The 11,061-nt window shown below is 48.0% G+C and overlaps 1 pseudogene; it reads right to left on the minus strand.

Annotated features, from left to right (window-relative positions):
- Nucleotides 1-1,898: 1,898 nt before the first annotated feature.
- Nucleotides 1,899-2,864, minus strand: LOC112854158 (nucleoside diphosphate kinase D, mitochondrial pseudogene; annotated as a pseudogene).
- Nucleotides 2,865-11,061: the final 8,197 nt, after the last annotated feature.

An 11,061-nucleotide genomic window follows, 5' to 3' on the forward strand; every position in this document is an offset into this window, starting at 1 on the left:
TCCTAAGAGAGTAAATCTTAAGAGGTCTCATCACCAGAAAATTTTTTTTTCATTTCTTTTTGTATCTACGAGATGATAGATGTTAACAAACTGTGGCAATCATTTCACAATATGTGTAAATCAAAGTCATTGTGCTGTGTACCTTGAACTTAATACAGTGTTATGTCCATTATGTCTCAGTACAAGTGGAAAATGTAAAAAATAAAAATAAATAAATACAAAGGAATAACTTAGCTTACCATAAACTCACCGCCCCCCCCCCCCCCCCCCCGCCCCATTACCATCAGAAAGAACAGGGTGAGTCTTGAAAAGGGCAAGAAAGAACAGAGATCTTCTCTAGAAGGTCTGATCTGGAGAGACCTACCAGAAGGAAGCATGCCCAGAGTCCCTTGGAGGGAGCCAGATCTGCAGGAACTCAGTCCTGCCTTTCCTGCAGCTGGAGCCCTGGTCAAAGCACCAATTTCCTGACTCTCCCGAGTGTCCTCTGGCTTCCAGTCCCTCTGGGCAAGTAGATCAAGTCCACGATCATATCTCTTAGTCCTCCCCCAGCTCCAATCCCTGTTTTAGTTTACTTGGGAACAATCTACTCCCATGTGAAGCCAAGCAGAGTGGGCTTCCATCAGTGCTGGGTAACTTGGTTAGTTAGATTTAGGGCTCCAACCAGACAGGGACACCCCAAATTTGAGAAACGTTCTGCTTTGAACTTACCTAGAATTTTGTAACCCAAAAATCTAAAGAAGCAGCTCTCTTAATTCCAGCGTGTGTGTGTGTGTGTGTGTGTGTGTGTGTGTGTTGGTTGGCCAGTGTTACAGATTACATTTGGAGAGCGGCTATAATCTTTTTAAGGTTTGGGGCCTTTTAAGGTCTGAATCAGGCCTTGGGCCACCACGAAGGGCAGGAGCAAGAGGTATGAGGTGAAGAGCTGTCAGGCTGCAGGGGGAAGGAGGCGGCTGTCCAGGAGGAAGAAAGGGAAGGAGGGCCGGGCACAGGCTAGCAGGAGGCGTCAGGTCACCCTGACACCTGTTGCCACGGCCCGGTGGCGGTTTCCTGCTGCTTGTCGGGACACGCGTGCACGGAGAACACAATGGGTTTTGCCTTAACAAGAAGATGCTTCCTGTTTTGCCACCTGGGTTCAGTGCCGAGAGGAAGAGTTTATAGGTCTGTGTTTTTCACGTCGCCAAGCTCTGTGAGGGAAGGAGTGGGGGCAGGTGAGGATGGGGGTCTGAGGAAAGGTGAAAGGGAAAGCAAGGGAGCAGTTGTTCTAGAATTGCTCAGAGAAACCTCATGCCGTTCTAGTTTCGGCCCGTGGGGAGAAGGGATGGCCACACTATGCCAACTGTCCCAACAGCTCCGTGCCAGAGCCCCTGTGTGTGGTGGAGGGCTGCCCAGAATCCCCTTGGCTCTTTTTGTTCCTTAGTGAGAACCTGGTGATGACTTCTGCAGTGACCTTTATCTCGGGGAGGTGGTGAGGGCGACTGGAAACTCGGGCTAAAATAGCCTCTGTGGTGAAAGCAGGGGCCGGAAATGGTGAGGTTGATCTTAAGGCAAGTGATGGGTGAGAAATCCACAGTGCCAACTCCCCACCCCCCAGACCGAGCCCACCATTAGGCTAATCCTACATATTTCACAATGGAGTCTCTACATGTTAGTTAGTTCATTAATTAATTAAGGTGTGTGAGAGGGTAAGCTTTATTTCTACTCTCAGACTCTTACAACTTTCCATAAAGTCTTCATCGTTACCTCAGACATGGCAGAAAATAATAAATGATCCACCTCTGTGCATGACACACTGAATTTTAATGTCCACCTCCTCTCGGGGAAGGGAGGTCACACTACACACTTTTGGAGACACCCCAAAGGTTTTCTGGCACTTTGGTACAGAGAGGATTTGGTCCGAGTCCTTGCTGGCTTAGGATACTTGAAGGTGCGTAAAGTTTGGTTGCTCAACCCCCCCGGGCTGCAGTGGGGCAGAAGGTGGACATGGAGGTGGTCTGGAGCAGATAGGTAGACCATGGATGTGGGCTCGAGTTCTTGTTGACAGAGGTAGTTGATCCTGGGTGGCTGATGGGGTGGCTGAGGGCAGCCTGAGGGCTCAGGCTGGGTAAATGCTGCTTTGGTTGGCTTCGTCTGCCCAATCCACCAGCTCACTGCTCTGGAACCATAGCTGGATCTCCGTCTGGGCCCCCTCCATGGAGTCACTGGTGTGGCTGATGTGGATGCTGAAGTCCCCTCTGATGGTGTCGGGGGCAGTCTCTGCTGAGTCACTGTGTCCTATCAGGGCCCTTGAGGACCAGACCACGTCGAGGCCTTCCCAGACCATGGCTGCCACCAGCCAGAGCTCCCGCAGCTGAGGAGGGCTCATTAGAAGGGCTTCGTCTGCAGGTCACGACCGTGCTTGGCAAGGAGTCTGGTGCCTGTAGCATCATCATCCCCACCCGGCTTGAAGCCCCTCCTCTCAAAGCACAGGATCACATCCCCAACAAGCCGCTGCTGCATCCCATCTGACTTCACTGCAGTCAGGGTCCACTCCTGGGTCCTGGAGGACCCTCCTGAATTGGGGCATATGAACAGGCTCAGGCCCAGGGCCTAGAGCCACTCAGCAGTCCCCACCGCACATTCCAAGAAGCTGCCCGTGATCTCTCACCTGCGGGCTGCTGGCTCAGTGCCTGGAGTTTGTACATGTTAGTTATTAGAAAGCCCAGTGTCTTTATGCTTGTTTAGCTCAAGACCATCTGTTGTGGTGGGAGAGTTTGGAGTTCCAGTCTCAGCCTGGCCCGCCAAGTTTCCAGGAGCCCCTCTCTTGCTTCCTCCTCTGGGGGCTGAACCAGATGATCCTGGATGTCCTCTCTGGCCTCACGGTTGGGGATTCCATTGATCATCTCCTTGATCAAGGAGGGGCTGTGGCATTCAGAGAAGCTCCGTTTAAGCACATTTCGGAAATCCTAGTAGAGCATTGGTGAGAAAGAAAACACAGGAGGAGTCTTGAAACCATCCTTCTCACACAGTTGTTTAGGGAGACCATGTCTACTTTGTTCTCCTCTTGTGCATGCAAAGCCCTTCTCAACACAGCTCATTCACCAGCCCTGGCCTCAGTCTCCAGCCCCAACCTGTACGGAGCCTTTCTGGGCCAACTTTGAGTTCTCCCAAAGCGCTATGCACTTCTCAAGGGGAGAAGTCTCTTTCTTCCCCTGTTAGACTCTAACTTGTTATTTAAGACCCAACTCAAACAGCCCTCAGCTCCTGAGGAATTTCTGATGTCTCAAGCCCACAGCACGCCATTCGCACCTGATGTCCACACCATGCTGTTCACACTGCTGTGATGGCACCCTCAGTCTAATATTTATCCTAGGCATGTATGCATCTTTCTCCATCAGGGTACAACTAAGTGGCACCTTATTTATTTCTTAGATGTTTATTTCACAGCACCTGGCATATTTTTGGTGTTCAACTAGTGGATGTTAAGTCACACCGAAGGGTTTTTCTGTTGAATTGACCCCAAACAGGATTCACCTAGAGCTCATGAAATCGTGGCCACTCTGGTACAACAGGGAGGATTTGGGTGGAGGAGGGAAGCTTAGTGTGCCTATCTCTACCTAATTGCATGGCTACCTGCCCCTGCTCCTTACAGGTTAGCGTCAGCTTTGGCTTCTGAGTAAAACTCATAGGGTCTGTACTCTGGGAAGGCTGGTAAGGCAGGGCCATTAATTTCAAGGATCTTACCTACCGTTTGAGGAAGGAAGGGAGCTAATACTTATTCGGACTCTGCGGCATGCCAGACCCTGCATCACCTCATTCGATCTCACAATAATCCTGCGGGGTAAGTATTCTGCTGCCCATTCTGCAGATGAGGAAATAGAAACTCAGAGAAGTTAAGGACTTTCCCAAAGGGGACTCACAGCCAGTAGCCGAGAGCAAGGAATGGAACTCCCCCATCCATCCTCTTTCCCCTCTACACTCCACCACCGAAAGCCCCAGAGTGGACCGCCTCTACTGCCAACACGTCAGCAAAAATGTAAGCCCCTTACTGTCTGGGTGTTCACACCTACTCACTTCGAAATCAGTCTTCATTGCATTTCTGATTGGCAGAGAGTAGGTCACGTGCTCGTGTCCTAGCTTCAAGGGAGCCTGGGAGTTTGAGTTCTTGACTTCTTCCTGGGGAGGCAGGACCTTAACAAGGGAATTTCCTCCAGAAAAGAAAGGCTATCCGTAAGATGATGGGCATCTACGAATGTGACAGATGTTCGTGACACTGACTCATGCTAAATGTCACACTGAAGGAAGTTATTTTGGGTGCCTGAACATATTTCTCTTTCAAATCCTGCTCCTTTCTTAAAATGTGGTTTGACGAAAGAACTTTTATTACATAATTTTTTGGGATACAATTTACGTAGAGTAAAGTTCACCTAGTTTAGTGCCCACGTCTAGGGGTTTTTATAAATGCATACAGTTGTGTAACCACTGCCACAAGTGAGACACAGTATGTAACAGTTTCATCATCCCCTATAGCTCTCAGAGCAAAGATTTTTTAAGCAGAGAACAAAAATAGAGCTGAAGAGATTCTATGTGTAACTATCAACATATGCACATCAGAATCTCCCCCTCCTTGGCTCCTGCCCCGGGGGTAGAGAAAGACAAAGATTACTGCAAATAGACTGAAATGGTCAAAAGTAAAGTTTCCTTTCAAATGTCAGGTTTACGGCTTAACAATAGAAGAAGGATGAGGTTAACTGTCGTGCCAGCTCACTGCATGAATTCCTGCTTAGTAGGACAGGCACACAGTGCCTTGACCACACGCAATGCTATCCGCAGATCCGGGTAGAAGAAGACCCATTTCTGGCCTTCTGATGGCCCTCCTCCCTGTCGGGCAAATGAGGGGCACGTGGTGGGTCTGTGTCCCCACTTCCGCGTCATGCTCCAGGTCACAGCATCCAGAAACTCCCAGGTTTACGAGGTGGCCAAAGGCTGGCAGTATGTGTAGGTGGTGGTGTAGACATAGCTTAGATGTGCAGGCAGGGGCGGAGAAAGAGAAAAGGGGAGTGGACTGCAGGCCTGCGCTGAGGGCTGGGAGGGAGGCTCTCCATGGAGTCTGAGAACTCTAAATTTGAACACGGCCTTTTAGGTCATTATAAAATACATTTTTCATTATGGAAACATAGATTTTCAAACTAGGATAGAACCTATGTTATTTAACAGTTTATTGGCTTGATCTATAACATAAATATCTGGGCATGTGGTATGTAGGCCTCCATTGCTTGGTACTCTTGCCTGGGCCCTGCAGATGTTTGAGGCAGGCCTAAAGGAATCCATTCAGCTTCCTCAGAGATAGTTACCAAAGCTTCCCGTGGGCCCTGCTCCCTGGTGGTAGCCTTGTTCCCCTCTCCCGGGGAGGTAAGAGAGGAAGAGAACGAGCAGTTTTTAGACATCAACTATGTGCTGGGATCTGACCTGGGCCCAACTACCCTGACAAGTGGGTATATCATTGCCAATTTATAGATAAGGTAATGGAGGCTTAGTGACGTGTAAGTGCCTCCAGGGTGCAAGCCGGGATTCCAGCCTGGATCCAGCTGCGGTGCCCCATGTCACTAGAGAGTTGTACCTCGCTTCTGTTCTCCTTAACACCAGGATTTGTATGGGGCAAGCAGTCAGTCCCTTGGATGGGTTGGAATCAGGCCTGTGCCACTGCTTTGAGGGGGGAGGAAAAAAAAAAAAACAACCTTATGTTTCCAGAACCTTCCCTGGGTTGACCCTATTTTTGTTCCCAAGCATAAAAGGGCAAGGTACAGGTAGCTAGGGCAGAGAGAGTGCAAACACTCAGGTCAAGGAGGTACGTGGGAGTTGGCTGTGAACAAGAGAAAAGAAGGGAGGCGGGAAGGGTTTGGCACAAAAACCCTGGGTTTCGAGTCATTCCTGATTTCAAATCCAGGTTCCACTACGAACTGATTGATTTTGACAGTCATGTAACTACCTGGAACCTCGATTTCAATACCTGCGAAGGTACGATCGCTCACAGAGTTTCCTCTGTCTCTGGAAGGACGACACGAAACCGAACCAGGAAGGTACCTGGCCTGAAGCAGTTTCTCCACGGGGCTCGGTCCCCTGCAACTCCTTCCCCTTGTTGACTGAATCACTGAACTCATTTTGGCATCTTGTAGGTTTCTACAGCTGAGAAATCTAAAAATAAACTTGAATATGGTGGGTTTAGCCTTGAGGTCACTGGCAGACACTTCTGCGTAAATAGCAGAAGTGAAAAAAAAAAGGCCATTTCATTTCTAGTATTTGGAACCTGAGTAAAAGAACTCCTATCATGTAGGCGACTCATAGTAGAGGGGCGGGAGCGGTGAGGGGGCAGGTTTGGTATTTTTTCTTTGTTGTTTTTGTTTTTGTTCTGTGTTGATGTGTGGGACTCTCCAGGGACATGTATCACAGAGCTATAAGGAGAAGGGGCAGGTGGGAAATTTCATTCTGTTCCTGACGTTATAGGACAGATCTGAGGAAAGGGGGAGTGTAGGTCAATGGATGGAAAAGGGGATCTCACATTCAAAGGTCCTGTGGCTGTCATGCCCTTCATACCTCTGGGTTCAGGTCACGGTTGGGCAAGTTTCTTAATTCCTTTTTCGTGAGCTTCTGAAGAAAGGCCATCTTTGGGGACTTGCCTTATTCCTGAAATGCCAGTATGTCTGAGACTTTAAAGTTTAAAGTGTGTGTGTGTGTGTGTGTGTGTGTGTGTGTGTGTGCCACAGAGACTCATAAAAAGAGAAAGCGAGAGGCTGGCTTACTTGGCCATTGCCCACATTGATGGGAGTTACAGGTTCTTCATCTCATTGTTATTTTTAACAAAATGCTTTCCCACCCCTCAAATCTAATGGTCATGATTCCTACGATCCATTTTTATAGGCTCAGTGAGATGAAGTGAATTCTCCCATGGTCTTAAGTGGAAGAGCCAGGACTTAGACTGCCTGCCTTCCTCTTTACACGGGGCTGGCATGGGCCATCCCAAGAAGAGTGTACAGGGTGGGCTCGGGGCCTGAGGCCCGGGGAATCCAAGTCACTCAGACTTTTGCCCTGTGACCTGGAATGCTCTGACTCACTTTTAAAATGGACATAATGACATTATATGTCAGTGTTGCTTTAAAAAAAAAAAAAGGAGTGAATAATCCAAATAAAAACATACCATACCATGCTTGATAGTGCATTGATCTAGAATTCTCTGAAGGTGACTGTGGACAACCAAGTCATCTCCTATTCCCATTGCGAATAGCTGGAGGGAAGGGATTTAAGTGTCAATAAGAGGTTGTGGGATGATGGATCTAAGGGGGAGCTTCCTGACTGCAGGAGTTGTGAGAGCCACTGAAGCATGGAAGTGACACCTTTCCAGTCCCTGAGCCTCTAGCACCTTTTGGTGTTTGCCAAATACCATCACCTCTCACCACCTGTTGGTGCCTGTATTCATCCCTCTCGAGCCAGCTCAAATGCATCCCAACCCCCACACCAGACTTCCCCACATCATCATGAAGAATTTCGAGCTTTTCTTCCCTGCTCCGCAGCATGCCTTTCCTACCTGTATTTAGCATCCATGTTCTCCTTGACTTAAAGCCAAGCCCTTGAATTCCTCCCTGCCCTGAGTGCTCAGATGGCAGGTAGGTGTTCCATTCTTCCTTATCTCCAATACCTAAGGCAGTACTGGCACATAGTCAGTCCTCATTAAAGGGATGCCAAACTTCACTGTGAGTTGCCTGTGGGTGGTTTTTTTTTTTTTTTTTTTTTTTTTTTTTTTTTTTTTTTTTTTTTTTTTTTCAACCTGGTTAAATTTGAGAACTCAATCCCCAGGGCTAGCATGCATAAAAATAAGTACCCTCATGCTCTGTTGGTAAGAATGTAAACAGGTTCGACAGGAGAGTCATTTGAATTACTTTGAATCTGGTATGCCTCTTGACTGTATTGTTTTATTTTCTCTTTCCTTCCCCCCCCCCCCCATCTTCCTAAGGGGTTAGTGAATGGCTTTTCATAAAGATATTGCTATTGTTATGTTCCTAGTGATTTTTTTTAAACAATAGCAAAAATGGGACCAATATTCATATGGATTTGGATAAAAAAGTTGTGGTTTATACATGTGATAGAATACCAGGTAGCCGTGACAATCGGTACATGAATGGGTATTAACCAAGTAAGCAAAGTGACAAAAATCCATCACAAAATAGGAAGCATGGTATGGCCCCAATTTTGAACAAAACATAAGGCTATATCCACGGGAAAGTGGGAGGATTTACATCCAAATGTTTTAATTCTTTTTTGAGGTGGTGGGATTTTAGGGGATTTTAACTTTCTCCTTTTTATTTTTCTGAAATTTCTCCATTTCCTACATGTTCCTATTACATTCAGAGCACGGCAAAACATCTTCAAGTGCTTGAGTTGATCCCCTAAGTAAACGCCTTGGTCCTTGAATTCTGAATACTGCAGAAACGAAATCAAATGTAGGAAGTTAGGGTTGGAGGGGCTGCTGCAAGTTGTCTGGGCCAAGAGGTTCTCAGACTTGGCTGCATATTAGAGTTGCCCGTGGAGCCTTCAAAACTCTGCTGCCTGGTCCACACCCTCTGCCAATAAATCAGAATCACCTGGGGGTGCATCCGGGCATCGGAGTGTTACATTTGTCCATATGATTCTAATGTGCCGCTTTGAGAGCCACTTCTGTTGAGTCGCATTGTCCCACGTGGCAGCCACCAGCCTCATGTAGCTATTTAAATTTAATTAAGTAAAACTAAAAATCCGTTCTTTAGTCACACTAGCCATGTTTTCTTTAATTAAAAATTTTCTTTAGTATTTATTTTTGAGAGAGAGGGAGAGTCAGAGCGTGAGCAGGGGAAGGGCAGAGAGAGGGAGAATCTGAAGCAGACCCCAGGGCTCTGAGTTGTCAGCACAGAACCTAACACGGGGTTCAAACCCACGACCCGTGAGATCATGACCTGGGCTGAAGTTGGACGCTTAACCCGCTGAACCACCTAGGCGCCCCACACCAGCCACATTTTAAGTGCTCAGTAGCCACATGTGGTTAGAGGCTACCATATTGGACAGCACAGCTCTACAGCTATCCTTCAGTTTTCAGGACAGGAGATCAGAAAGGCCTCTTTCTTGGAGGCCTGATGCTCATGGAAAGAGAAAGTCCCTATCCTTGCCTGCTCCAGGGCTGCCTGGGCCATCAATAATCCTGTGCCTAGAAAGTTCCTTATGCTTTCTTGTGTCTACCCCATCCTCCACCTTGAGCATGGGGAAACTTTATGCCACATGTTTATTTTCAAGGGCTCGACAGGCCCAGGCCCTTCCGACCTGTTCAGCCGGGTCAGGCCAGCAGGCGAGCTGTTTACATGGAATCCAAGTGCTCAGCGGAGAGTAGAACAGGGCTGTGTTTTCCACGGCTGCTGAGAAAGGTGAGTGAGCCGAGGCAGAATAACAAAAAGCCACTTCAAAAACATGCCAGAAAAAGTCAGAAAGCAGACACAATCAGAGGTTTGAGAGACACACACTCCCCCCACCCCCCTCCAAACCCTGAAAGAGAGCAAAAACAAGTCACGGGGGAGCCTCTAGCCCTGATAGTTTCGAGACGGTCGCGGTTGCTGACTTGAGAACGCGCCTGTCCCAGCAGTTCTGTGAGGGGCCGGGAGCTGAGACTGTGGGGGCTCAGAAACTTCACCTTAGTTCTGAGAACATTGTGGCCTGGGAGGTGGGACAGTCCCTGAGCACTTGAAGCTCTGGGAAGACAGAGGTGTGTGGGAATGGCAGGGCCAGGCTGTCTGGGTAAGAGTGTTTTAACCCAGATACTGGTAATCTGTTAGGAAGCAGAATCCCACATGGTCCTGAGCTTTGGGAACTTACCACCTGGGAGGGTGAGGGCCCCATGGACATAGTTCATTGTGGAATTCAAAGCTTAAGGCCACCTATGTCCAGGAAGCCCTCCTTTAGGACCTGACATGAGGACCCAACCACAGAGACACCAAATCAGAAAGGGAAACCTCATTCTCCCCTCCCCACTCCCATTTTCCAAACTACTGTAGGCCAGTGAAGTACAGTGAAGGGATCCTTGGAGTTGGAGACTTGGGCTCAAGTCGCAAGCACTGTCATTCCCTTGCCATGTGAGTTGGGTAGATCAGTTTACCTCTTGGACCTGAGCTTCTTGACCTGTAAATTGTAGGGTTGGTGTCACCCAATAGTTCTCAACCCAGGTTATGTATTGGAAAAACCTGGTGAGATTTGAGCCGTTCTGAGATACAGAAATTTTCAAAGCCCCTTAGATGATTCCAGTGTGACCAAGATTGAGAACCACTGGTTTATCCAGGACATCTCAAATGTAGCATAGGAGACCGTAGGAGCCATTGTGTTAAAATTCAGATCATGATTACATAGGCCTGGCGTAGGTTACGAGAGTCTGCATTTCCAACAAGCTCACAGGGGATGCCCACGGGCCACACTTGGTAGTAGCAAGTCTATCTTTTAAAAAAAAAATTTTTTTTTTAACATTTATTCATTTTTGAGAGAGAGAGAGAGAGACAGAGCATGAGCAGGGGAGGGGCAAAGAGAGAGGGAGACACAGAATCCAAAGCAGGATCCAGGCTCCAAGCTGTCAGCACAGAGCCCAATGTGGGGCTCGAACTCATGAACTGTGAGATCATGACCTGAGCCGAAGTTGGACGCTCAACCGACCAAGCCACCCAGGAGCCCTGCAAGTCTATCTTTAATATCCACTTGTCTCTAACTACCAGCGCTTCAATCTATGTTGTATTTCGGGAACTGGCACGGGTTGCCTATTTCTGCCAATAGACACCATCACTTCTAGGCTCTTTCTTTTCTCTCCCTCTCTCACAAGAATCAATGAAATTCTCACTTTTCATTTGAATTCTGACAGATTTGAGTCAAACACGTCTCTTCCCTCCAAGGGCAGAAGATGAAAGATAAAGCCAGGTGGTGATGTGAGTTCCAGGGGGCGGGCAGAGTCCATTTTGCTGGGGCAGGGGCAGCAGGTGGAAAGATACCCGGTAGCTGATAATAACAGGCATTGAGACCCCACTTCTG

The sequence above is a fragment of the Puma concolor genome, chromosome E1 (genome assembly GCF_028749965.1).
Source record: "Puma concolor isolate L17-30 chromosome E1, mPumCon1.1.hap2, whole genome shotgun sequence".
Classification (NCBI taxonomy): domain Eukaryota; kingdom Metazoa; phylum Chordata; class Mammalia; order Carnivora; family Felidae; genus Puma; species Puma concolor.